This window comes from Gorilla gorilla, chromosome 16, assembly GCF_029281585.2.
Source record: "Gorilla gorilla gorilla isolate KB3781 chromosome 16, NHGRI_mGorGor1-v2.1_pri, whole genome shotgun sequence".
Lineage (NCBI taxonomy): Eukaryota > Metazoa > Chordata > Mammalia > Primates > Hominidae > Gorilla > Gorilla gorilla.
The window spans coordinates 20,779,132-20,805,840 of record NC_073240.2 but is presented as its reverse complement, the minus strand read 5'-3'; the positions used below and the strand labels follow the sequence as shown (position 1 = coordinate 20,805,840).

Here is a 26,709-nt window from a genome sequence, read left to right as displayed (position 1 = left end):
CCACTGAATCATGTGAAAAAAGACAAACGCATTTAAAATAAGTTGTAAGTCCAGCAAATATAAGCTTGATGGGTTCTTAACTAAGATGTTAAGTAATTACAAAGATTCATTTTTTTTTACAAACTTTTAAGCTATTTTAATAAAATGGCTATAGACCTCACTGTACTTCTATTTATCTGTGCATTAATAAAAACCTGTTAAAATTCCTTATTTAGTACTTCTGAAAAAGTCTAGTCAAATAAGATCACTAAAATTACCAGAAAAGCTTTGAAATACTGATTGCAGATTCATTTCAAAGTAGATTTAACACATTTCAGGATCTGGTGTTTAAATCATGAATGTCTTCACCAGCATCAACTCTGAAAATATAAAAATTTTAGTCAGTGCTGGCTGTAACAGTACTGGCATTACTTGAAAAAATAGAAATAAAAAATACATTGTCAATCATGCATTCCACAATTTTCTTTTTGAGCTCGATAGTATATATATTTTTTCTCATTAAAGATTCAAAACCAAAAGCGGTTTCTCTTTGCAGCAAATATACATTAAAATAGAGTCTCTGTACAGCCAAGGGCTCTGGGCCCTGGCTTGCCCCATGTCTCTGCGCCTCCCTGGCCAAACCCAAAAATAAATATAGTGTTATTGTTCTGCAGGGCATAGAGGCAGTGCTCTCCTACCCCCGAGGAGGGTGGGTGGGAGCTGATGGGGAAGCCCTGGCCACCCCAGGGGTCCAGGGGCTGGAGCCTGCTTGGAGTTATTGCTTCAAGGCCGGGCACTAATGCCCAATGCAAATGATGAGAGGAGGAGCAAAGGGAGCATGGGCCTTTGGTCTCCGAGTCCCACTCTGCTCTGAAGAGGCGGCAGGATTAAGCAGCAGCAAATGCATCACCCACTGGGAGACTGTGGCCTCCATCCGCTTCCCTCCCTGAGATAGGCTTCTGCCTCCCACACATCCCCTGCAGCCTCCTATGGCTTCGGCAAGGCCCCCTACACTCTTGGGGCACGCTATGGCTTGCAAGGGGCAGCACTGTGCCCAGAGCCTGGACACACGTTTCCAGCTTCTGACATCCCCTAGGAGGGGGGAGGGGAGGGAGTGGGGCCTGCTCCCAGGGGCTGATGGCATTGCCCTGGCCCTGCCAGCAGGCTGTGGCACTGCCCAGACCCCAGCTCCGCCCCAGCCCTTGGGGCTGACCCCATGCTAGGCAGGTCCTGCCAGAACCCCCACCAGTCCCACCCCTTGCCTCAGTCCATCATGGCCTCGAGCATCTCCAAGAACAGCTTGTGCATGGGCACCTTGCCCTCCAGCTTCACCCCATAGAAATGGGCCAGCACTTTGCCCGCTGTCTGGCAGAAGAGCGGTGGCGTGAGCAGCAGCCTGCCTGGCAGCTGCTCAGCACCCCCACAGGGGTCAGCCCGGCCGGCTTCGTACTCCAGCAGGGCCTCGTGCAGAGCTTCTGGCAGCTGCTCCACAGCCTCGGCATCTTCGATGTGCACAGAGTCTGAATTGGCAAGGGCCAGGGCCTTCAGTAGAACGTACTCCCCTCGCTCCAGCCGCAGGGCCTGCAGCCGCCGCACCAGTTGCAGCAGGGCAACCCCCAGTTCCCCCAGGCCAGCTGCCCGTGCCCCCTCTTCATCCAGGACTAAGTCCTCAGCGAAGGCCAGCTCATCCTGCAGTGGCAGTGAGCGCTGGGCCACACCTGGCACCAGCACCTCCATCCACACGTTCTGCAGTACTGACATCTGGTCAGACAGCGACAGCGATGAGAAGCCTGGGATGCTCTTGGCCCAGCTGATGGTGACCACGATCTCTCGGTCAAAGAGGTCACAGAGGGTAGCCACGGCTGGAAGGTGCCCATCAGGGCCAGCAGGGTCGGGCAAGGCATAGAGCTTCTCAGGCTCAACCACCATTAGATGAGACACCAGTGCATTCACTGGGCCTGTCGTCCGGGGGCCTCCAGCGACTGCCAGGGGCCCAGCAGGGAAGGGGCCCGGGAAGGGCAGCGGGTCCACCTCTGGTGCCACTTGTACTTCTCCCGCCCACCCCGGACGCGGTCCAGGCGCGCTCCCGCAGGCTCTTGGTGAAGCGGCAGGCCTGAGAGGCCTTGCGTCTCCGCTTGGTGATCTCACACTCGTTGGAAGCCAGACAGCTGTACTTGATGCTCCCCTGGATGGTCCTCTTGAAGAAGGCTTTGCAGTCCTCACAGGATGACACACCGTAGTGGTAGCTGGAGGCCACGTCCCCACAGACCAGGCAGAGGCGCTTGGACAGGGAGCTGAGCACTAGCTTCCCCCCGCCCTGCTCGCCAGGCCCAGCCCCTTCCCATCCTCCTCTTCCTTGTGGCCTGGGAGGCAGTGGGTGGGAGCTGGACAAGGGGCCAGGGCCACAGGAGGCTCGGGTCTCTGTCTCCGAGGAGCCCTTTGGATTGTCAGGCCTGGCCGGCTCTGCCATGATGTAGAGAGGCTCACTGCCCACCACCAGGCTGGACATGGCGCTGGTCACCTGACACGCGGCTGCCCTCCTGCCCCAGCATGCCGATCCCAGGCACATGGCGGGGGCCGCTCCACCTCCTCGCGACCGGCCTGCAGGTCCACTCTAATATTCCCGCTGTCGCAGACGCCGCCACCTCCCGGGGCGCCGCGCCCCAACCTCCAACCTGCGCACACCTTTGGGAAGTTGCCTAAAGTTGCTACGCCTCCCCGCAAGCCACGACGCCCGCGGGAGACCGCTACCAGGTTATCAGGAAGTAGGTGGGGAGAGCCAAGGAAGAGGAAGTTCTTCCCGGCCGTTGCGATGACCTTTGACCCAGAGAGGAGGGTGGCCCCAGGCCCCTTCGAGCGCCCCCACGTGGTCTTAGAGCCCCTTTCCCGACATAGAGCCTTCCCCGTCTTCCACCCCGGCCAGCCCCAGGGACTTCGGCAAACGAGGGATTGAACCCTGCCCCGGGGCGGGCTGGATCGGAGGCCCAACCCTGACCCGGGCCAGGACCCCCAGCCAGAGCCAGATCCTGCCCCAGGCCGGCCCACCAGAACTCGGACGCCGGATCCCGCCTGAACCCTAACCAGTCCGGCCCTCGACTGGGCCCCGTGGCCCAGACTGGCCCCAGAGCCGGACCCCGCCTGCAGCCCGCCCTGCCCTCCTCCCTGCTGCCTCATCACACAATTTAAAGAACTAAGTGGCCGGAAGCAGTGGCTCACGCCGGTAATCCCAGCAGGCCAAGGTGGGCGGATCACGAGGTCATGAGATCCAGACCATCCTGGCTAACACGGTGAAACCCCGTCTCTACTAAAAATACAAAAAAAACAAAAAATTAGCTGGGCGTGGTGGCGGGCACCTGTAGTCCCAGCTACTCGGGATGCTGAGGCAGGAAAATGGCATGAGCCCGGAAGGCAGAGCTTGCAGTGAGCCAAGATCGTGCCACTGCACTCCAGCCTGGGCAACAGAGCAAGACTCCGTCTCAAAAAAAAAAAGAAAACAAAACAAAACAAAAAACTAAGATATGTAACTATAAATATTGTTATGTCTTTGCAGGTTATCTCAACTTCCATCAGGCCTCAGCTGAAAGCTCATCTGCCAAAACGCATCAGCACTCATGTAAAATAAAAGGAGTAGGGAGGTGACTTTGTACACATACTGTCCAGTGTTTGGCTTCCAGTTTCCCTCTTGTGTGTAACTATTCTAGGTATGACTCCTTGAGCATGAAATGAGGAGTAGATAGAACAGCACAGCTGTTGGGCTAACAAGAATTGGTGTGTAGACTGGGCACAGTGGCTCACCAGTGTAGTCCCAGCACTTTGGGAGGCCAAGGCAGGAGGATCACCAGAGGTCAGGAGTTCAAGACCAGCCTGGCCAACATGGTGAAACCCTGTCTCTATTAAATATACAATTATTAGCTCTCTATTAAAAATACAAAAATTAGGCTGGGTGTGGTGGCTCACGCCTGTAATCCCAGCACTTTGGGAGGCCGAGGCAGGTGGATCACGAGGTCAGGAACTCAAGACCAGCCTGGCCAAGATGCTGAAACCCCATCTCTACTAAAAATACAAAAAAACTAGCCGGGCGTGGTGGCAGGCGCCTGTAATCCCAGCCACTCGGAAGGCTGAGGCAGAGAACTGCTTGAACCCAGGAGGCGGAGCTTGCAGTGAGCCGAGATGGCGCCACTGCACTCCAGCCTGGGGGACAGAGCGAGACTCGTCTAAAAAAAAATACAAAAATAAAAATACAAAAATTAGCTGGGCGTGGTGGCGGGTGCCTGTAATCCCAGCTACTTGGGAGGCTGAGGCAGGAGAATCACCTGAACCCAGGAGGCAGAGGTTGCAGTGAGCCAAGATTGTGCCATTGCACTCCAGCCTGGGCAACAAGACTAAAACTCTGTCTCAAAAAAAAAAAAAAAGAATCAGTGTATAAAAAGTTTTCTGCTGAATATCTGTTCTATTCTTACTATGGTTATGCTGTGCAACATATAACCTGTACAACCATTTTTTCTTGTTTATCTATTTGTGGAAATAAGTCAGCTCAATAAAATGTGAAATATACATTAGTTTGCTTTACATGCAAAGATTAGCTGTTTTTGGCTTAACTGTATCATAACCAAAAAAGTCTATGCCTTGATAATACAATATGAAAAAGTTCACATACGTACATGGGTACATTCCTTCATTAAAGTTTTTCCTTAATTCTATCTCAATGTATTTTTACAACTGATACAACTCATCTTTACAACAAAAGTCAGAAAGGACAAAATAGAAAATGATTTCATTTTACAGCACTTTAGGATTTCTGAAGTGTTCCTTTAGGACTTAAAGGACATCATTGAAATGTTGCTTTCCATAGTCTGCAGGATCCATTTGAAGCTCTCGTTCTTCATCATCTTGGACGTCTTCCACTCCACCATCACCATCTTCTTCCCCATTGTAAGCTAGCTCAGCCTGCTTGTCTGCCTCATACTCACCTACGTTACCATCATCCCCATTATAATCCACCAGTTTAGAGCCATGCTGCAGATCAAGAGGAGATTCATTCTCATCAAAGAAGTGGCCTTACTTCAATTTATGGAACTCACTGATTCTATCCTTGGTAGCCTGCTTTAGTATATCTGTTTGAATTCTAGGTTCACTGTCCAAGTTTGAGCCTGGAATTAAATGCTGAAGAGGACTGGAAGGCTTCTGTTTTGAAGTACCAGGGTTTCCATTGTGGTTTACCTGTGAATCTGGAGGCATATTTGGGGAGAGAGGTTGTCCAGTTGGAAGATGGGAGATTGCTTGATGAGTTTCATGTTGAAAAACTGAAATAGGAGGCTTCCTTAAAGCAGGGGGAAGATCATTGACTTTTGCTAGGTCACTCTTTTTTATTCCAGGCATCCCTGCATCACCACCTCTTTTGATTTGTTCTTTCCCATGTAGAATATGATTGCTTGAGGGTTCTTCATTCTTATCTGCAACATTCTCAGCTACTTTTGGAATATTTTTAGGTACTACTTGATCGTTTATACCCAGTTCTTTTCCGTCATTTGATTGAATCTTGAGGGCCTCTTCCTTTTGTTCCTGTAAAAACTGGTCTACTAACTTTTTAATGTTTTCTTCATGCTGTGCTCTCAATTCCTTGATCTGCTGTCCACACTGAAAACTTTGATATTCTAACCTCTTCACAAGGTAAGTATTGTTCTTCCTATAGTCCTGAAGCTGGTCTTCTTGTCGAAGAAACTCCTGACGAAGCTCTCGGCAAGGTGCTCCTTTAAATGATGCATGTCTGCCATCTGATATGATATGTCGTTCTGTAGTTTAACTTTGTCATCCTCGCATCTCTTCCCCAGGCCCTGTCTGACCTGCAGCCGGCTGTTGAGGCGGCCCTAGTCGGCCTCCTTCTGGTGATCTGTTTCTTGTGCGTGTCCACCAACAGCAAGAGGTCCGAATTGCCCTTTTCCAGCCGCTCGCGGGCCACTTCGGTGCGCCGGACCTGGCCCTGCAGCTCGGCCACCTCCTCCTGAAGCAGGACGTGGCAGGAAGAGATGCTCCAGCAGTTGAAGGTGAGGACGACGGTCACTACCAGCAGCACCACCAGCACGAGAGAAGGCAGGCGGCGAGCCGGCCGGTTGGCCCCGAAACCCACCATGAGGCCAAATCGGGCTGTACCCTAGAGGCCTCGCCGCAGACACCTGCAGGCAGAAGCCCAGGCCTCGGCTGGAGTTCCCCGGGGGACACGACCCCAGGGCCGGCAGAGGGAGGAGGCGGGCTTATCGGCCTGCGGCGAGCCGGAGAAGGGGGCGGGGCAGCAAGCCGCAGGTCCCTCCCCGCTCCGCTCCCCAACTCAGGCCAAAACGCGTTCCGGAGGCTTTGAACCCCTTGATCCTGCACCTGCCCAAGGGAACAGGGAGAACCCAGCTGCCCGCGCCCCGAACCCAACACCTCCAATAGTGTTATTCTTAACAAACCTGTTTCAGGTGTGTCTTTAGTAACTGCCGTCAGGTCAAAAATATTAAGTCTTTTCCCCGTGAATATATTTTTCCTAAGTCTAAAAAAAAGAAAATAACATTTTAATGAATATATTTTAAACTGTCAACAAAAATTATGAGAAAATATCTTAAGTGAAATATTCTATGTAGAAATTAAAAATAATTCCACTGACCCACATCAAAAATCTTAGCTAAACTGACACATTTTTAGGACCAATAAACTAAAAACAGAAATGTGCACTTGAAGTTTTGCTTCATATACAACAAATTAGTTAAAGCAATTTAATTTCCAAAATACCTAATTGAAAAGATTAGCTTAATTTGCCATAATTTTTATTTTTTCCCATTTATATTAAGGTTTTAAAAACTCCATGTTGTGAAAAACTATAAAACTATGCTAAAATAGAAGCTGTTAAAGTCAACATTTGTCTTTAAGGGCAGAAAACACTGCAATGTTTAATTATAAATCATAATTATAAAAAATTGCATAGGCAAATCACAACATTCCCTTTCATAAAGCAATCATTCTGTAATTTTAAAATAATTATTAACTTTCTTTACATGACTATTTTAAATTAGCTATTGAAATTAATATCAGAGAGTTAATAGGTGACATTTTCTTGCACATTTGATAATCAACTGCTTTATGCATCAATTCATATATTTACTTGAATAAATCTACTGGCAGGTTAAAATCCAGTTTATATACTGGAGGGTTGGCCAGGCAAGGTGGCTCATGCCTGTAATCCCAGCACTTTGGGAGGCCGAGGTGGGTGGATCACCTGAGGTCAGGAGTTCGAGACCAGCCTGACCAACATGGTAAAACCCCATCTCTACTAAAAATACAAAAAAATTAGCCGGATGTGATGGCAAGTGCCTGTAATTCAAGCTGCTCAGGAGGCTGAGGCAAGAGAATCCCTTGAACCCAGGAGGCAGAGGTTGCAGTGAGCTGAGATTGTGCCACTGCACTCCAGGCTGGGCAATAAGAGAGAGACCCCATCTCAAAAAATAAAAATAAAAAATAAAGTGGGGGGTTAGTTTTAAAAATAATTTTGAGGCTGGGCGTGGTGGCTCATGCCTGTAATCCCAGCACTTTGGGAGGCCAAGGCAGGCAGATCACAAGGTCAGGAGTTCAAGACCAGCCTGGCCAGCATGGTGAAATCCTGTCTCTACTAAAAACACACAAAAAAATTAGCTGGGCATGGTGGCGCATGCCTGTAATCCTAGCTACTTGGGAGGCTGAGTCCCAGCTACTTGGGAGGCTAAGGCAGGAGAATCGCTTGACCCCAGGAGGTGGAGTTTGCAGTGAGCCGAGATCATGCCACTGCACTCCAGCCTGGGCGACAGAGCAAGACTCTGTCTAAAAAAAAAAAAAATGAATTATTGTTTTTTTTATAAACTAAATTACTTCTCTCTACTGAACAGAAATAACTGGAAAAAATGCAAATACCATACGAATGTTAAATAACGTGATCTCAAACATATAATCTTTCCTCTAGCAGGTTCCCAAGTTATTTATAAACAAAGGCTTTTATGCTCCAGAACTCTCTTCACTGCCTTGCCTTCTTCTCCCTCAACTGCACGTCTGGCAAATAGGATGGTGGATTAAAGCAAGTCACAGCAGAGGGCGAATGTCTTGGTAAAGTACTGAATTTCAAAAGAGTAATGTACTATAAAGAAAGGGAATGGACATTTGCTGAGCACCTACTGTGTACCAGATCTATTCCTCAACAAAGCCATTTAAGCTAGGTTTCACTTTCAGCATTTTATAGCTGAGGAAACAGGTTGATGGAGGCTATAAAAGGTGCCCAGTCACAGAACAGTCAGTGGCAGTGCCAACATTCTGAGGCAGGCCAGTGTGAACTGTCAATCTCCGACAGAAGGAATCAGTCCAGGCCTGGGTTGTCTGGGGTTAACACCCCAGATCCTACCCGAGTCACAGCAGGGTGAACAACTTGGTGTCTCATCATTGCTTCCCCTTACTCCCTGGCTTTTTAACACACTGAAGGCAAAGAAACCCCTTTCCTATTTTAGCTTCTAATTTTAAAAATATTAAATATCAAATATAATATTAAAAATCAAATTATAATATACCATCCTAATGTAGTTGCACAGAATCATGTCCAAGATGAATGATTCAGTTAAATATTCTCGAGAATTAACCGACTCAGTTAAATATTATTAAGTAAAACTCCAAGTAGACCTCTCCTGTATTCAATAGTATGTAACAGACACTAAATCACTTTAAATTAGTAATTCAAATAATCTTCCAAAGTCACCATAACCTCTTGAACTTCCTGTGTTAACTGCTGACCACCTTTTCCAACTTTCCTGTATAAATCAGTAATTTAACACCTGGAAGGAGTTAACTCAAGTTTCTGATTTCACTTAAATCCACAGAATACATAATGCATTGAAAACACTCCAGTTGTGAGCATATCCTGCCGTAAAGACAAGTTAATTTTTGCAGACCATGCCAAATATCTGGTTCCTCTTTCCCAGCTATCACTTTCAGGGTTTAAAGGTGAGAAAGAACAGAAACTTTATGCAAATAAATACAGAACAACTTTAGATTCTAAAATAACTATGTAAGGCATGGCTCAGCATCTTTAAGAACTTCAAATCAGTAAATTCAAATGGCCACAAATAATCTACCACTTTAAGGTACTATATAAACTTTTTTCCTCTTGCCTTTCCTTCTTTTCATTGATGGTGGGTTATTTCTCTAAGGTACACCAAAAGATAAGCACGTATTGAGATATAAAGGGGATATGAATACACAGTATTAGTCACTTATATTCAAAATGAAAAATAATGTTTCTCACAAAATACTTATTTGTTCAGAATTCAGTCAGCTCCTCTTATTCTAAATCAAAAGACCACTATTCATCATGGGTAGATGTGAAGCATGGCCCACTTTGATTTCAGGTATGGAAAACTGCAGGACTGGCTAAATCCAGCACATGGTTCCCTCTCTAGGAAGTGGTATACAGAGAGTAAGAACACAGATGTAAATGCATTCATAATGCTCAGATATCCAATAGCAATAATACACACACGCAATAAGGTAAAAGTCTACAGTTAAGGTAAAAACAAACTACACAAACAAAACCCAGCAGATTACAAAGCCTGATACCTTTTTGTAAGATCAGCAGTCTTCTCCTGGCCAGGATAATTGTCATAGCCCTTGTCAAACTGAATCTGATGCTCTGGTCTTGAACGAACTCTAGCTGTAGCAGATCTGGCAACATTCATATCTGGCAACATTCATATCTGATATTATGTTACTGAAACTGAAATAATAAAAAGGTCAAGTGTATTAGAAATCTTAGCTACAGAACAGTAAAAACTTTCTTCAACAGGAGACTGATATCATTTAATTCTTATTTCATTTTTGTGTACTAATTATACAGCATAAAAATGTTTAAATAAAAAATGTCACCTATTAACATTCACATAACACAGAACATTACAATTCATGTTTACTTTCATCTTTTAAAGATGTTCTTCAGAAATCTTCATTTAAATCATAAGTGTCTCATGAAAAATTATTCAGAGAAAATGATAGGAAAGTAAAATCAGTATCTGTATACCTATCACCTACATTTGATAACTAAATTAAAACCAAGAGTTAGCCATATTTATTTGCTGCTTTGTATTTGTTCAAACACAAATAAAATGAGTCACTGAACTGACAGTCCAGATATCTATGTCTTCCTTTTTTAAAAAATTACTATTTCTTTTAGAGATAGGGTCTCACTCTATCGCCCAGGCTGGAGTGCAGTGGTGAGATCACAGCTCAATGCAGCTTCAAACCCTGGACTTAAACCTCCTGCCTCAGCCTCCAAAGTAGCTAGAACTACAGGCACAAGCCAGCTAATTTTTTTATGTTTTGTAGAGATGGGGTCTTGCTTTGTTGCTCAGGCTGGTCTCAAATTCCTGGCCTCAAGTGATCCTCTTGCCTCAGCCTCCCAAAGTGCTGGGATCATGGGCATGAGCCAGCACATATGGCCATTTCTTTTCACTTCTTGAAATAAATCTGGTACACATGCTCGTTGAGAACAACTGATTTAGATCACTCTACAAAATAAAGCAGTGTTACCACTTACTATAAAGTAGGCAGCAAGTAGTATAACATGGCATAAAATAATGAGAGACGAAGAGAATAAGTGGAAAGATGTCAGCTGATACATAAGAATAGGAGGAAAAAGAGAAGGAAACAGACCTGAAGATTATCATACTGTGCATAAAACCAACAAGCTACTTAACTGAAAAAAATTACTTTTCTCAGAGAAGCTACCTTATTCTGTTATTTATTTTTAATAACATTACTGAATTTACCATTTCTATTTTCATGGACAAGAAACTGTAACTTCCTAAAAGGAAACTTTATTCAACTGGTTTCTTAAAAACTATAGTCATACTTATGTCTTAAGTTTTAAAAAAAAATTGAATTGCTAAAATTATGCCATACATGCTATATACAAATTCCACTTATGTGGTATATACTATGTGTATTACCCACTAGCCACATGAAAATGGCCCATTTTGAGATATAAACATTACTGACTTAAAGGTTTGATTCACTCACCTAATTTTAGGTCTCTCTGCATCTCTCTGTGCCCTTGCCTCTTCCTCATGGGGCTGGAGCTGCCTCAACAGCTCTGACTTGGTTATTTGCTTGTCAAAAGGGAGAGAATCTGCCACAGCAGATGCAGCTGCCACCAACTCAGGACTTAGGGACTCAATTCTGAAAAATAAAATGTAAAACAAATGAGAAATAAAAAAGAGAGATTGGCCAGGCGCAGTGGCTCACACCTGTAATCCCAGCACTTTGGGAAGCTGAGGCAGGTGGATCCCTTGAGGTCAGGAGTTTGAGACCAGCCTGGCCAACATGGTGAAACCTCGTTTCTACTAAAAATACAAAAATTAGCCGGGTGTGGTAGTGTGCACCTGTAGTGACAGCTACTCACTCGGGAGGCTGAGGCAAGAGAATTGCTTGAACCCAGGAGGTGGAAGTTGCAGTGAACCAAGATCATGCCACTGCACTCTAGCCTGGGAGACAGAGCGAGACTCCGTCTCAAAAAAAAAAAAGAAAGAAAGGAAAAAAAAAAAAGAAAGAAAGAAAAAAAAAAGAGAGATTGCTTATTATGCCATTAGTTCATTAGTTTAGTGAAAGGTAAAATGATTTTTGGGGGAAAACTTTGGTGTTCAAAAAAGTATTCAATTCAATTTCTGGCAAAAGCAAGAATTCTCAACTATTAGGTACCAGTTTTATATAAACTTTGAAATAAACTTTGAAATGTTAAATGTTAAAATTAATGGATATTTGCTGAAGTACAACACTAACTCAGAACAATATATTAAGGTGGAGGGGTGAGGGACAGATCAGCCTCAAAAATTATAAATTAGTGGAATTTTTAATTAAATGCTATTGTATTTCAAAAGCAGTATATATTGCAAGCAAATATTAAGGCAGGTTAACCAGTTCACAGAAGCTTTACTGGAACCAACCTAAAGGTCTATCACTAGAATAGAAAAACAAATTGTGATATATCCATACAATGGAAGAGTACTCAGCTCATGCCAACATGAATGACTTTCATAAACATTAGATCAAGTGAAAGAAGCTGGACACAAAGAATATAAAATACAAAAATTAGCTGGGCGTGGTGGCACGTGCTTGTAATCTCAGCTACTCCGGCGACATGAGAATCGCTTGAACCTAGGAGACGGAGGTTGCAGCGAGCTGAGACTGTACCACTGCACTCCAGCCTGGGCGACAGAGCTAGACTCTCTCTTAAAAATAAATAAATAAGTAAAATTCTGTATGATTCCTTTTATATCAAGTTCCAGAATAGGCAACACTAATCTGAGGTGAAAAAGAAAAAAAATCAAAACAGCAATTGCCTCAGGACAGATGGCTATTGACTGGGAAGGTGAAAATGAAAAACATAGTGTCTTGGTGAGTGTGTGGGTCACTGGGGCTTACCGTCTGTCAAAATCCTACAGCTGAGATTTGTACACTTTAATATATGTAAATCTTACCTGAAAAAAAAAGAGCCATAAATCATTATCAAGCAGGAGATAGAAACTGGGTGAAGGCATAGATGATACAAGAATGGCAAAATGTTGATGACTGTTGAAGCTGGGCAATGGTAGAAAGAGGTTATACCATTTTGTGTTCTTTGCATATGTTTCAAATTTTTCATAAGAAAAAGCTTTTAGCTGGGTGCGGTGGCTCACACCTGTAATCCCAGCACTTTGGGAGGCCAAGGTGGGTGGATCACTTGAGGTCAGGAGTTCGAGACCATCCTGGCTAACACAGTGTAACACCATCTCTACTAAAAAAAAAAATACCAAAAAATTAGCCAGGTGTGGTGGCACATGCCTGTAGTCCCAGCTACCTGGGAGGCTGAGGCAGGAGAATCACGTGAACCCAGGAGTCTGAGCTTGCAGTGAGATGAGATCGCACCACTGCACTCCAGCCTGGGCGACACAGCGAGACTCCATCTCAAAAAAAAAAAAAGAAGAAGAATCTCTGCATTAAGTCCTAAATATGATATACCCATCAGGTACCCGTAGTTCTCCCAGGCCAGATGCAATCTATCAATTAGGGGTCAATTTTGTCATGAAAATGTTGTCTACAATATAGCTGACATTCTACAGTTATCAGGTACCAGATGTATAATCAAAGTAGCTTATACTTTCAGAAAATAGTGACAGCATTACTTCTGGTCCCACATGGCTCTTCCAAAACATTGCCACATAACCATCGAGAGAGATTCTATCTTCCCTCCCTGAAAACCAGGGGAAACTCTGTGACTGCCAGATAGAAGTAACACACTGTGACTTCTGAGGTTAGATCAAATAATGTGATACAGCTTTCAGTTTGATCCCTCAAGACATTTGTCTTTGGAACCCAGCTACCAGGCAAGAAGCCCAGGCCACATCGAAAGGCCATGGGTTAGTGTATTGGCCAAGAGCCCGAGCTAAAGCCTCAGCCAACAGCCAGTATCAACCACTGGAAAAGTGCCTTCAGACAATTCCAGATCCCAGCCTTGAATCTACCTTAGCTAAAGATGAGCAGAGAAGACATAAGCTCTCCACTTGGGACCCTGCTTCCCAAACTGTGCCCTAAGGCACTCTGGGGCACCACAGGAAAATACAACCACATCTGTCAATAATGATGTAAACTAAGCAGTTCACAGTAACATTACAGCAGTCCATATCTGCAGGGATTGGGGGAGGTGGGGCCATGGGACACAGGCATTATTTCCAAGAACAGCTGTGGCCACCCCCAGGATGGATGCACAAGCCACTTATATAAAAAGGCAGAGTACCTGCATATAAGTAATACACATCCTCCCGAATACTTTTAAATCATCTCTAGATTACTTATAATACCTAATTATGTAAGTAGTTGTTATACTGTATTTTTTTCTTTTTTTATGTTTTCAATCAGATTTTGGTTGAATCTGTGGATGCAGAACCTGCGCATATAGAGGGCCACCTGTATATTGCCCCATTCCTATCAATAACATTATATCTTTGTTAAGATGGTTTCTCAGGAGTGGTTGTGATAAAAACAAATATCCCAGGAAAATCAATGTGGAACAGGGGTGAACACGGTAATGTCCAATCTTATTACAAGGCTAGGTCATTAAAAAGAAAATACAGCTTTCTCTTGGCTCACTTTCTCTTGAGACACCCGCTCCGGAACCCAGCGACCATGCAGTGAGAAAGCCCAGGCCACAAGGAAAGCCACACGTAGGTGTTTCTGCTAACAACCCCAGCTAAGGTCTCAGCTGACAGCCAGCAAAAACTGCCAGACCTATGAGTGAGAAAACTTCAAACGATTCCAGCCTCAGACTTCTATGCCTTCCAACTGAGGCCCCAGACATCACAGAGCACAGACTGGCCTTCCCCACTGTGTTCTAGCCAAATTGCTAACCCACAGAATCTGTGAGCATAATGAATGAATGTTTTATGCCACTATGTTTGGGAGGTAGTGTAGCTACGGTAACCATATCAATGAAGGTTCAATATATAATACAAAGAAAAAAAGCAGGCTATGTGTGAAGCAATGATGACAGTGCCTTATGAAGCAAAGATCATGACTAACCTAATCCCGTGCACCTTGGAGTCCTTGAAAAGGGGGGAGGGGAGGCAAAAATCATTAAAAGACACCTTTTTAAAACTCAAAACAGGCCGGGCGCGGTGGCTCACGCCTGTAATCCCAGCACTTTGGGAGGCCGAGGCGGGCTGATCACAAGGTCAGGAAATGGAGACCATCCTGGCCAACACGGTGAAACCCTGTCTCTACTAAAAATACAAAAAATTAGCCGGGCGTGGTGGCGGGCGCCTGTAGTCCCAGCTACTAGGGAGGCTGAGGCAGAAGAATGGCGTGAACCCGGGAGGCGGGGCTTGTAGTGAACAGAGATCGCGCCACTGCACTCCAGCCTGGGCGACAGAGGTAGACTCCGTCTCAAAAAAAAAAAAAAAGAAAGAAAGAAAAGAAAAAAAACTCAAAACAAATGTACCTCATTCACCAGTCTTTTGATGTAGGATCAAAGCCTCTTCTTTGAACATAGGACCACTGATAGAGGTTCTAAGACACATCTTTTATATACATCACACCCATCCTCCAATATTTTCAATTTTGGTTTAAGTAGAAAAGTGGAGCAAGAATGTAAAAAAGCTTACAAAGCAATCTAAGTGTATGATCCTCCTGCATATGTATTTTTGCCTCACTCATGCCTAATTGGAAAGAAAAATTTTAAATGACTGTTACTGACTCTTTCCAAAGCATTCAACTCAGTTTACCATTTATGTAATAGTTAATTCAATTATAATTATAATAAAGAGCATTAGGAGTCATAAACAGGTCTAGGAGCTTTAAAATGCCATTCTTGATAAGTATTTATATGTGTCTGTATTATTTATTTCCATATATTTATATATAACCGTTTTGTTTCTAAAAGGAGGAGGAGGAAGTACCTATTATGGGTACTGATTATCTGAATTAGCTTACTCTACCACCCAATCATACTTTCTAGAGGTAATTTTGATATAATGTAGAAACCAAGAAGTTCCACCATTTAAATGTTAAATCATTCTGGGAAACGGAAGACTCTATTAAAATCTGTTTGTTCTGGTAAGAGAAGTCAGTGATGGCTATCCTAAAGCCACATACCTTACTGCTATGAATTAATGACGTCATTGAAATACATCATTACATAGCACTAAAAAAAATACTGCCCTTTAACCTACCGCACAATGCCAAGATATCACTGATTACACTTCGAACTACATATAATACTCTTTTGACAAACACAAGTAATTATAATACTCTGAGGAAACCACCAAAAAAGCTGAAGGCACTGATAGGTATTGGTCAAAGGAAGTCATATAAAGCAGTTGTAATCAACATGCTAAAACTTTATTCCAGAAATCTTTAAAATTGAAAATTTTAAATGAGCAAGACTGTTACAGACATTAAGCTACCTTCAAATCAAGATGTAAATGATATTGTTAATTAACAGCTTAAAGAGGCAATTAAGTGGCAGTTAATAACACTGATAAATATGTAAGAGTGTGAAATTTTCAATGAGGTCACTTCTGTTTTCCTTTCTCTGGATTGTGTACAGATATCCTCTTGTTATTTAAATATAATAACAGTATTTCTCAAGGAATTATTATGTTGTTGTTGTTGTCATTTGAGACAGAGTCTCGCTCTGTCCCCCAGGCTGGAGTGCAATGGCACAATCTCGGCTCACTGCAACCTCTGCCTCCTGGGTTCAAGAGGTCCTCCTGCCTCAGCCTCCCAAGTAGCTGGGATTACAAGCATGTGCCACCATGCCCAGCTAATTTTTGTATTTTTAGTAGAGACGGGGTTTCACCATATTGGTCAGGCTGGTCTCAAACTCCTGACCTCAAGTGATCCACCTACCTCAGCCTCCCAAAGTGCCGGGATTACAGGTGTGAGCCACCACACCCAGCCTTGAGTAATTATTAGAGTCCCTGTGTTTACGAGCTGATATTTATTCTTCATTAATTCAACATTTCCCAAGTATTCATATTAAAAATATTTTTTACCAAAAGAAAAAGCTTACTGGAGTTTCAAACAACAGTCAAATTACAGTTAAATTTACCTCTTCTTTGGAGCACGTTATGTAGCTCTTTGAAGCCTGCCAAGTGTAGCTTGCAAACTTTTAAGGGGTCTTCTGTTGGGGAGCTTTGCTGTTTGTACATTTACTGTGCTTAATTAAATTTCATACCCTTAATAATGTTTAACAAGTCTTTTTTCATATTTTCCTTTACACTATCTTGGCTCTCTGAAGTCTCCTTGGAAGTCTCATCAGTTTGAACAGACTGCTCATCTTTCTTGCTACAGATCACGCTGTTAGTGCCAAAATATCTTTAGATATTATTTTTTGTCCTGGAAAGATGCATTAAAGAAAAAAATGAAAAATACAATGCAAGCTAATAAAGTAAAAAACTATGTACCTAAAATCTTTTTCAGTTCAAGCCCTTTCCATTTGCTTTTTACAATTATTGTTAACAATCATAACAGCAGCCACTTACCATTTATTAGCATACACTACATGCCTCATCTTGTGCAATATACTTTATGTATATTTCTCATACCCACATTAACTCCCTAAGGTCTCCATTTTGTAAATAAGGAAAATGACAATAAGAGAAGTTACTTACTCGAAGTCATGTAGCTCACAGCTCACTAACAACTAAGACACACTGTGTGCCACAAATAAGTAGAGGTGTGCTGAGATATTGATCGCCTGGTCCTTGGGGTGGCCAGGGGAGGTCTGGGGGTGCTGGTACTCCCAAGTCTGTTTAGCCCAGGATTCGGTAGAAAAACACTGACATGGTTAATAAGTGACAATTTATTATTCTCAAACCCAAATCTGACTGACTGCAAGTCCTTGCTTCTTAACATATTATTCTCTTTAAAAAGTTATAATTAAACAATACAAAATAAATTTCTATCAATAAAAAATATTATTTTAGAAAAACTTTGAGTGGGTGTTTATTCTAATCTGGTCAACATTCTCATCAAGTACATGCCACTTAACCCATAACCATTTGTAAGGTAAGCTAAAATGGAACAGAAACAGAACAATCAATCGCTAGAAATGTCATTTTTGCTTTCTTCATTAGATATATTTATGAAAAAGAACAACACAAATGATTAAATCTATATTAGACTCATGCAAAAGACTTCCTAATTCTAAGTAACCCAAATAAATATCCAATTTTATTCTGTGGGGTTAAAACCCTCTTTTGGTATTTGATTATTGAAGAACTTTAAAAACTCTGAAGGTGTCAGTTTCAGTAAGAGGGTATAATATATTTAAAAAATCATTCATTAAATATAGTGAATATCTACTTTGTGGTGGGCACTATATTAAGTACTTACAATATATTAGTAAGTAAGAATTTCACTGTCCCTGCCTTTATGAAGCTGATGTGGTACAGCACTGCTTCTCAAACTTTAATATGCATAGAATTTTTTTTTTTTTTTTGAGGCAGGGTCTCACTCTGTCGAATAGACTGGAGTGCAGTGGTGTGATCTCGGCTCACTGCAGCCTTGACCTCCCCAGGCTCAGGTGATCCTCCCACCTCAGCCTCCTGAGTAACTGGGACTAATTTTTTGTAGAGACAGGGTTTCACCATGTTGCCCAGGCTGGTCTCAAACTCCCAGGCTCAAGAGATCCGCCCACCTCCCAAAGTGCTGGGATTACAGGCAACAGCCACCATACCTGGCCCATAGAAATTATCTATGCTCCTTGCTAAAAACACAGATTATTTTCCACCAAAGAATTCTAATTCAGCAGCTTTGTCCAGGAGACACTTGAAAAATTTGCATTTCTAACAAACTCCCAGGCGATGCTAATGCTGCTGGTCAGAGGAACACATTACAGTAGCTGTGTAGTTACTTAATCCTGGCCGGGCGCAGTGGCTCACGCCTGTAATCCCAGCACTTTGGGAGGCCGAGGTGGGCGGATCACGAGGTCAGGAGATCGAGACCAACCTGGCTAACACGGTGAAACCCCGTCTCTACAAAAAATACAAAAAATTAGCCGGGCGTGGTGGCAGGCGCCTGTAGTCCCAGCTACTCGGGAAGCTGGGGCAGGAGAATGGCATGAACCCGGGAGGCGGAGCTTGCAGTGAGCCGAGATCGCGCCACTGCACTCCAGCCTGGGCTACAGAGCGAGACTCCGTCTCGAAAAAAAAAAGGCAATAGCTTATAAAACCCAGCAGGTAATAACATCGACCCCAGAAGTCGGAGGATAACTGAATGTACAAGACGGGGCACCGAGTTTCCTGAAGACCTGCGGGGCTAAGAGCACTGAACTGCGGCACCTAACCGGTCCCTGCCGAGCAGCGAATAGCACAATCGCAGCCGCTGAGGTCTCCGGGCTTCCAGAGGACAAAGGGTGGCGGGAAAGGGGGCGAAGAGGTAGGAGCATCCAGACTCTAGGAAACATCGCCGAGACACAAACTGAACCAAGAACGCAACTGAAATGGTGCGTCCCGCTGCCAAACACGTCCCCCACCCTCTCTTCCGTTTCCGGCCTGGCGCCTTCCTCTCCCTTCGCGTTTTGGTGGGCAACGGGGGCGGGTAACTGTGTTGCGGACTCGCCCGCGGCAGGGCGGGGCCAGCTGCCTCCAAGCGACCCCACCCACCCCGCGATTCTAGTCCTGGAGGAGTACTCCTCGCCAGAGTTCAGCAACGGTTTGCTGGCCGAGGCGGGTCCCAGACCGGCGAACCGGACAGTGGAGGGCGTGGTCAGTTGTGCGAAAACTACAGTTGGAGCCAGTGAGATCAGTCTCTTCTTTAACAGACACTATTTTGCGTTGTTTGGAGGGAAAGGGTCTACAGCGTTCATCACGTTCTCAAAATGCGCAATGGCCACCAAAGAGGTTTTAAAAAATTACTACTAAAAGACCTGCTGGGCCGGGCGCGGTGGCTGACGCCTGTAATCCCAGCACTTTGGGAGGCCGAGGCGGGGAGATCACGAGGTCAGGAGATCCAGACCATCTTGGCTAACACGGTGAAACCCCGTCTCTACTAAAAATACAAAAAATTAGCCAGGTGTGGTGATGCACGCCTGTAGTCTCAGCTACTCGGGAGGCTGAGGCAGGAGAATCGCTTAAACCCTGGAGGCGGAGGTTGCAGTGAGCCGAGATCGCACCACTGCACTCCAGCCTAGGCGAAAGAGCGAGACTCTGTCTCAAACAAACAAAAACCTGCTGCCCTGTGAATTAGCGTTTCCTTTCAGTCTTTATTACTGATGTAGAATCAAAATGAGACCTAGGTTTCATTTTTCAAAAATGGCCTTATGGCCGAGCACGGTGGCTCACGCCTATAAGTAATCCCAACACTTTGGGAGGCAGAGGCGGGTGGATCACTTGAGGTCAGGAGTTTGAGACCAGCCTGGCCAACATGGTGAAACCCCATCTCTACTAAAAAAACACACACACAAAATTAGCCGGGCGTGCTGGCTGATGCCTGTAATCCCAGCTGCTCAGGAGGCTGAGGCAGAAGAATCACTTGAACTCGGGAGGTGGGGGCTGCAGTGAGCCGAGATTGTGCCACTGCACTTCAGCCTGGGCAACAGAGTGAGACTCTTACCAGAGTGAGACTCAAGAAAAAAAAAACACATAAGAATTTAGGCCGGTGCGCGGTGGCTCACGCCTGTAATCCCAGCACTTTGGGAAGCCGAAGTGGGAAGATCACTTGAGGCCAGGGGTTCGAGACCAGCCTGGCCAAAATGGTGAAACCCCGACTCTACTAAAAATGCAAAAATTAGCCTGGCGTGGTGGCGAGTGCCTGTAATCCCAGCTACTCGAGGGGCTGAGACAGGAGAATCGCTTGAACCCAGGAGGCGGAGGCTGCAGTGAGCTGAGATCTCACCATTGCACTCCAGCCTGGGCAACAGAGTGAGACCTGGTCTCAAAAAAAAAAAGAAAGATGCAAGGGCGCTTTTACCTGTCCCTCATGAAATGGGGAACCATGACCCCGGAAAAGATGTGGGGTTCCCAAACTTGGAAGGGCATGAGAATAAATCTGGTGGGAAATGTTGGCTAATAGGACACATGGGAACCACTAGCCTAAAATTCCATAAAGGCATTCCCAAGTTTACATCAACATTTTCCTGTCCTCTCAAAAAATAATCAAGGTGGGGAGGTGAGATTTTGTGATGCTACAACACAGCTTACATTGAGCAGATCTTCCTGAGATCCACCAACACTAACAGAAACTTTGTGACTGAATGCTCTACACAGTACACTTGGGGATGCTTACTTTATCTTACTTGTAAATAAACTTTTAAAAAAAATTGAAGCATAACTTTTTCAAAAGACAAAATTACAGCAAATTTAGTTTAATTGGCTTTATTTGTGATTCTAGAATAGGGCAACATCTCATTCGGTAAAATAAAATGAGTGTTCTAGTGAGTTGAGCAGAGGGGTTTGGCTTTATAGGCACAAAAGGGTTGAAGAAAATAGAAAAAGGGAACAAAAATCAGATTGGTCATTTCGAAGTTACCTTCCTTATAGGGTTAAAACAGAGGGGATTTCCTTATCGTTGTGTTGGCTCAGGTAAACTAGACCCCCTCTGATTGGTGCTGTGAATCTCCTGCTTTTGGAAAACTGCCCCCGATTTCAAAGTTCAGTTTGATTACTTGGCACAAGTGACTATTCTTCTTTGGTCTGGTGTGCTGCGGGCTAGTACAGGAAGCTTGTCCAAAACTACGGCCTCCTATAAACTTTAACAACTTCAATACAGAAAAGTACATGAATTATAAATATGTTGATGAAAATGTATTTTTGTTATTTTTGAGATGGAGTCTTGCTCTGTCACCCAGGCTGGAGTGCAATGGTGCAATCTCAGCTCACTGCAACCTCCACCTCCCAGGTTCAAGCGATCCCCCTGCCCTAGCCTCCCAAGTAGCTGGGAGGCATGCGCCACCACACCTGGCTAATTTTTACATTTTTAGTAGAGACATGGTTTCACCATGTTGGCCAGGCTGGTCGGAACTCCTGACCTCAGGTGATCCGCCCACCTCCACCTCCCAAAATGCAGGGATTACAGGCATGAGCCACCGCACCTAACCAAAAATGTGTTTAAGGAATGATCACAGAGTTAATTCACCCATATAAACCTCCACATGGATCAATAAACATCATATTAGCAATAGGGCACACTTTTCTTGATATCACTTGATACCCAGTTGAAAATCCATTCTTGAGTATACTAAGCAGTCCATCTGGATCACATTTAATAGTTACTTCACCTTTTTTCAATTTCTTATAGTATCCTTCAAATGGGTTTTTAAAACCCTAAAAACTCATAGTATAGTTTGAAGGCAGGTAGTGTGATGCCTCCAGCTTTGTTCTTTTGGCTTAGGATTGACTTGGCAATGCAGGCTCTTTTTTGCTTCCATATGAACTTTAAAGTAGTTTTTTCCAGTTCTGTGAAGAAAGTTATTGGTAGCTTGATGGGGATGGCATTGAATCTATAAATTACTTTGGGCAGTATGGCCATTTTCACGATATCAATTCTTCCTATCCATGAGCATGGAATGTTCTTCCATTTGTTTGTATCCTCTTTTATTTCATTGAGCAGTGGTTTGTAGTTCTCCTTAACAGGTCCTTCATGTCCCTTGTAAGTTGGATTCCTAGGTATTTTATTCTCTTTGAAGCAATTGTGAATGGGAGTTCACTCATGATTTGACTGTCTCTTTGTCTGTTATTGGTGTATAAGAATGCTTGTGACTTTTGCACATTGATTTTGTTTCCTGAGACTTTGCTGAAGTTGCCTATCAGCTTAAGGAGATTTTGGGCTGAGACGATGGTGTTTTCTAGATATACAACCATGTCATCTGCAAACAGGGACAATTTGACTTCCTCTTTTCCTAATTGAATACCCTTTATTTCCTTCTCCTGCCTGATTGCCCTGGCCAGAACTTCCAACACTATGTTGAATGGGAGTGGTGAGAGAGGGCATCCCTGTCTTGTGCCAGTTTTCAAAGGGAATGCTTCCAGTTTTTACCCATTCAGTATGATACTGGCTGTGGGTTTGTCATAGATAGCTCTTATTATTTTGAGATATGTCCCATCAATACCTAATTTATTGAGAGTTTTTAACATGAAGGGCTGTTGAATTTTGTCAAAGGCCTTTTCTGCATCTATTGAGATAATCATATGGTTTTTGTCGTTGGTTCTGTTTATATGCTGGATTATGTTTATTGATTTGCATATGTTGAACCAGCCTTGCATCCCAGGGATGAAGCCCACTTGATCATGGTGGATACGCCTTTTGATGTGCTGCTGGATTCGGTTTGCCAGTATTGTATTGAGGATTTTTGCATCGATGTTCATCAGGGATATTGGTCTAAAATTCTCTTTTTTTTGTTGTGTCTCTGCCCGGCTTTGGTATCAGGATGATGCTGGCCTCATAAAATGAGTTAGGGAGGATTCCCTCTTTTTCTATTGATTGGAATAATTTCAGAAGGAATGGTATCAGCTCCTCCTTGTACCTCTGGTAGAATTTGGCTGTGAATCCATCTGGTCCTGGACTGTTTTTGGTTGGTAAGCTATTAATTATTGCCTCAATTTCAGAGCCTGTTACTGGTCTATTCAGAGATTCAACTTCTTCCTGGTTTAGTCTTGGGAGGGTGTATGTGTCAAGGAATTTATCCATTTCTTCTAGATTTTCTAGTTTATTTGCGTAGAGGTGTTTATAGTATTCTCTGATGGTAGTTTGCATTTGTGTGGGATCGGTGATGATATCCCCTTTATCATTTTTTATTGCATCTATTTGATGCCACCTGACTTCAAACTGTACTACAAGGCTACAGTAACCAAAACAGCATGGTACTGGTACCAAAACAGAGATATAGACCAATGAAACAGAACAGAGCCCTCAGAAATAATGCTGCATATCTACAACCATCTGATCTTTGACAAACCTGACAAAAACAAGAAATGGGGAAATGATTCCCTATTTAATAAATGGTGCTGGGAAAACTGGCTAGCCATAGGTAGAAAGCTGAAACTGGATCCCTTCCTTACACCTTATACAAAAATTAATTCAAGATGGATTAAAGACTTAAATGTTAGACCTAAAACCATAAAAACCCTAGAAGAAAACCTAGGCAATACCATTCAGGACATAGGCATGGGCAAGGACTTCATGTCTAAAACACCAAAAGCAATGGCAACAAAAGCCAAAATTGACAAATGGGATCTAATTAAACTAAAGAGCTTCTGCGCAACAAAAGAAACTATCATCAGAGTGAACAGGCAACCTATAGAATGGGAGAAAAATTTTGCAATCTACTTATCTGACAAAGGGCTAATATCCAGAATCTACAATGAACTCAAACAAATTTACAAGAAAAAAACAACCCCATCAACAAGTGGGCAAAGGATATGAACAGACACTTCTCGAAAGAAGACATTTATGCAGCCAAAAGACACATGAAAAAATGCTCATCATCACTGGCCATCAGAGAAATGCAAATCAAAACCACAATGAGATACCATCTCACACCAGTTAGAATGGTGATCATTAAAAAGTCAGGAAACAACAGGTGCTGGACAGGATGTGGAGAAACTGGAACACTTTTACACTGTTGGTGGGACTGTAAACTAGTTCAACCATGGTGGAAGTCAGTGTGGCGATTCCTCAGGGATCTAGAACTAGAAATACCATTTGACCCAGCCATCCCGTTACTGGGTATACACCCAAAGGATTATAAAACACGCTGCTATAAAGACACATGCACATGTATGTTTATTGCAGCACTATTCACAATAGCAAAGCCTTGGAACCAACCCAAATGTCCAACAATGATAGACTGGATTAAGAAAATGTGGCACATATACACCATGGAATACTATGCAGCCATAAAAAAGGATGAGTTCATGTCCTTTGTAGGGACATGGATGAAGCTGGAAACCATCATTCTCAGCAAACTATCCCAAGGACAAAAAGCCAAACACCGCATGTTCTCACTCATAGGTGGGAATTGAACAATGAGAACACATGGACACAGGAAGGGGAACATCACACACTGGGGCCTCTTGTGGGGTGGGGGAAGCGGGCAGGGATAGCATTAGGAGATATACCTAATGTTAAATGATGGGTTAATGGGTGCAGCACACCAACATGGCACATGTATACATATGTAACAAATCTGCACGTTGTGCACATGCACCCTAAAACTTAAAGTATAATTTTGAAAAAAAACAGAAAAAATTAAAAATAAAAACCCTAAAAACTCTTGACAAAGGAGACAGAAACTTCCATCTCAATTTCACAGTTTCCTCTAGGGGAAGATCTTGTCCCAGTTACCCTGTTCTTAATCTACTCTAAGGTAGTGCAGACACAGTAAATTACCTCCCTGCTGCATGAGGGCAGATAGGCTGTGACTATGTGAAAGTGCCCGACCGAGGGTCACAAGCAGGAATTGAAATTTAGCCTTCTCTACCACTTGGTTCCTTCAACTATCACTTTCTTATAAAAGAGGCTTTGTTTGACTACCGTGGTTAATGTAGTCTCATCCAGTTGCACTCTGGCAGGGATTGCTCTTGTCCACCTATAGCCATCCTCTTCTGGAATTTTAGCTGAACACGTGGCCACAGAGATAGAGACTACATTGCCCAGCTTCCCTTGCAGATAGATGTGTCATGGACTAGAAGTTCTAATCAATAGAATGTGAACAGAAGTGATGTACCCTTAAAAAAGTGGGCACATATTCCCACAACCTTTTTCTCCTTTCTCCTAGTTGGAATACAGACAAGATGATAGGAATTGAAGCAACTAGACAAGAGAAAAATGGAAGGTGGTAGAGATGTGGGTGACAAAGGCATTCTACATGTGTATTTCACTACCTCCTTCAGACAGTTAAGGAGAAAAGAGGAGGAGCCCACTTCCATCTTGTTTAAATGTATTTCCCAGTCTCTTTGTTACAAGTAGCCTAGGCTGTACCTTAACTAAGGTACCCTCGATGTCAAAACATTGTTTCATTTTCTACAGAGTATTTATCGATGATCCGAAATTATCTCATATATTTATGTGCTAAAATGCTTGTCTATCTTGCCGTGACAGAATATGTGCTTCATGAAGGCATGGACTTTGTCTTATCAGCTGCTGCAAGCTTAGTTCTTAGAACTGTACCTGCAATTAAACATAGGTGCTCAAAAAATATTTGGTGAATAAATTAACTATTTCCAACTAAAAAGGAAGAGACAGTTGCAGAGGAATCTTAAGTAATTTGCCCAACTTCATACAGCTAATAAGTGGCAAAACCACATTCTAACGCAGGACCATATGATATTCTTGTTCATTCTGGAATAGCTGAGGGTCTCTTACTTTAGTCATGTGTAAAAGTCACACGGGGGTGTTTGTTAACACACATTACTGAGTAGTAGCTCAGACACACTGGCTCAGTAGATCTCAATCTGAGAATCCAACAAGGACCCCAGGTGATTCTGCAGGTGTTCCTCTGACAGAGCTTTGAGAAACATTGCCATGTCCCTATGTCTTATTTAGCTATTCAAAACTCTACAGGCCCTTAGAATACACATAAAGAAGTTGATGTAATTGTTACAGTACTAAAGGTAAAAATCTGAAACAATATGGATGGATCTCAAAGGCATTATGGTAAGTGAAAGAAGCCAGACACAAGATGACCAATCCTGTATGATTCCATTTACATGACATTGCGAAGACAAAGCTATAGGGACACAAATCTGATCCCTGGTTACCAGGAAAAAGAGATGGAAGGAAGGAATTGATGACAGAGGGGCAGGAGGACCCTTTTGGGGGATACTGAAACAGTCTATTAAGAGATTGCTAAGACTCTGGTGGGCTTATATGACCTCTCACATTTGTCAAATCTCATAAATCTGTACACCTATAGTGTGAATTTTACTACATATAAATTATACCTCAATAAACCTGACTTTTAGGCTGAGCACGGTGGCTCATGCCTGTGATCCCAGTACTTTGGGAGGCCAAGGCAGGAGGATCACTTGAGCCCAGGAGTTCGAGACCAGCCTGGGCAATGTAGGGAGACCCTGTCTCTACAAAAAAAGCATCAAAAAATTAGCCAGGCATGGTGCACCTGTGGGAGGCTGAGGTGGGAGGATTGCTTGAGCCCAGAAGGTGGAGGCTACAGTGAGCAGTGATTGAGCCACTGCACTCCAACCTGTCTCTAAATAA

The 26,709-nt window shown here is 43.6% G+C and overlaps 3 pseudogenes; all 3 read right to left on the bottom strand.

Annotated features, from left to right (window-relative positions):
• Positions 1-1,087: 1,087 nt before the first annotated feature.
• On the bottom strand, positions 1,088-2,494 carry LOC129527247 (steroid hormone receptor ERR1-like; annotated as a pseudogene).
• A 1,756-nt stretch (positions 2,495-4,250) lies between these two features.
• LOC101142346 (protein GOLM2-like) lies at positions 4,251-6,124 on the bottom strand (annotated as a pseudogene).
• Positions 6,125-6,130: 6 nt separating this feature from the next.
• On the bottom strand, positions 6,131-13,225 carry LOC129527213 (small ribosomal subunit protein mS31-like; annotated as a pseudogene).
• Positions 13,226-26,709: the final 13,484 nt, after the last annotated feature.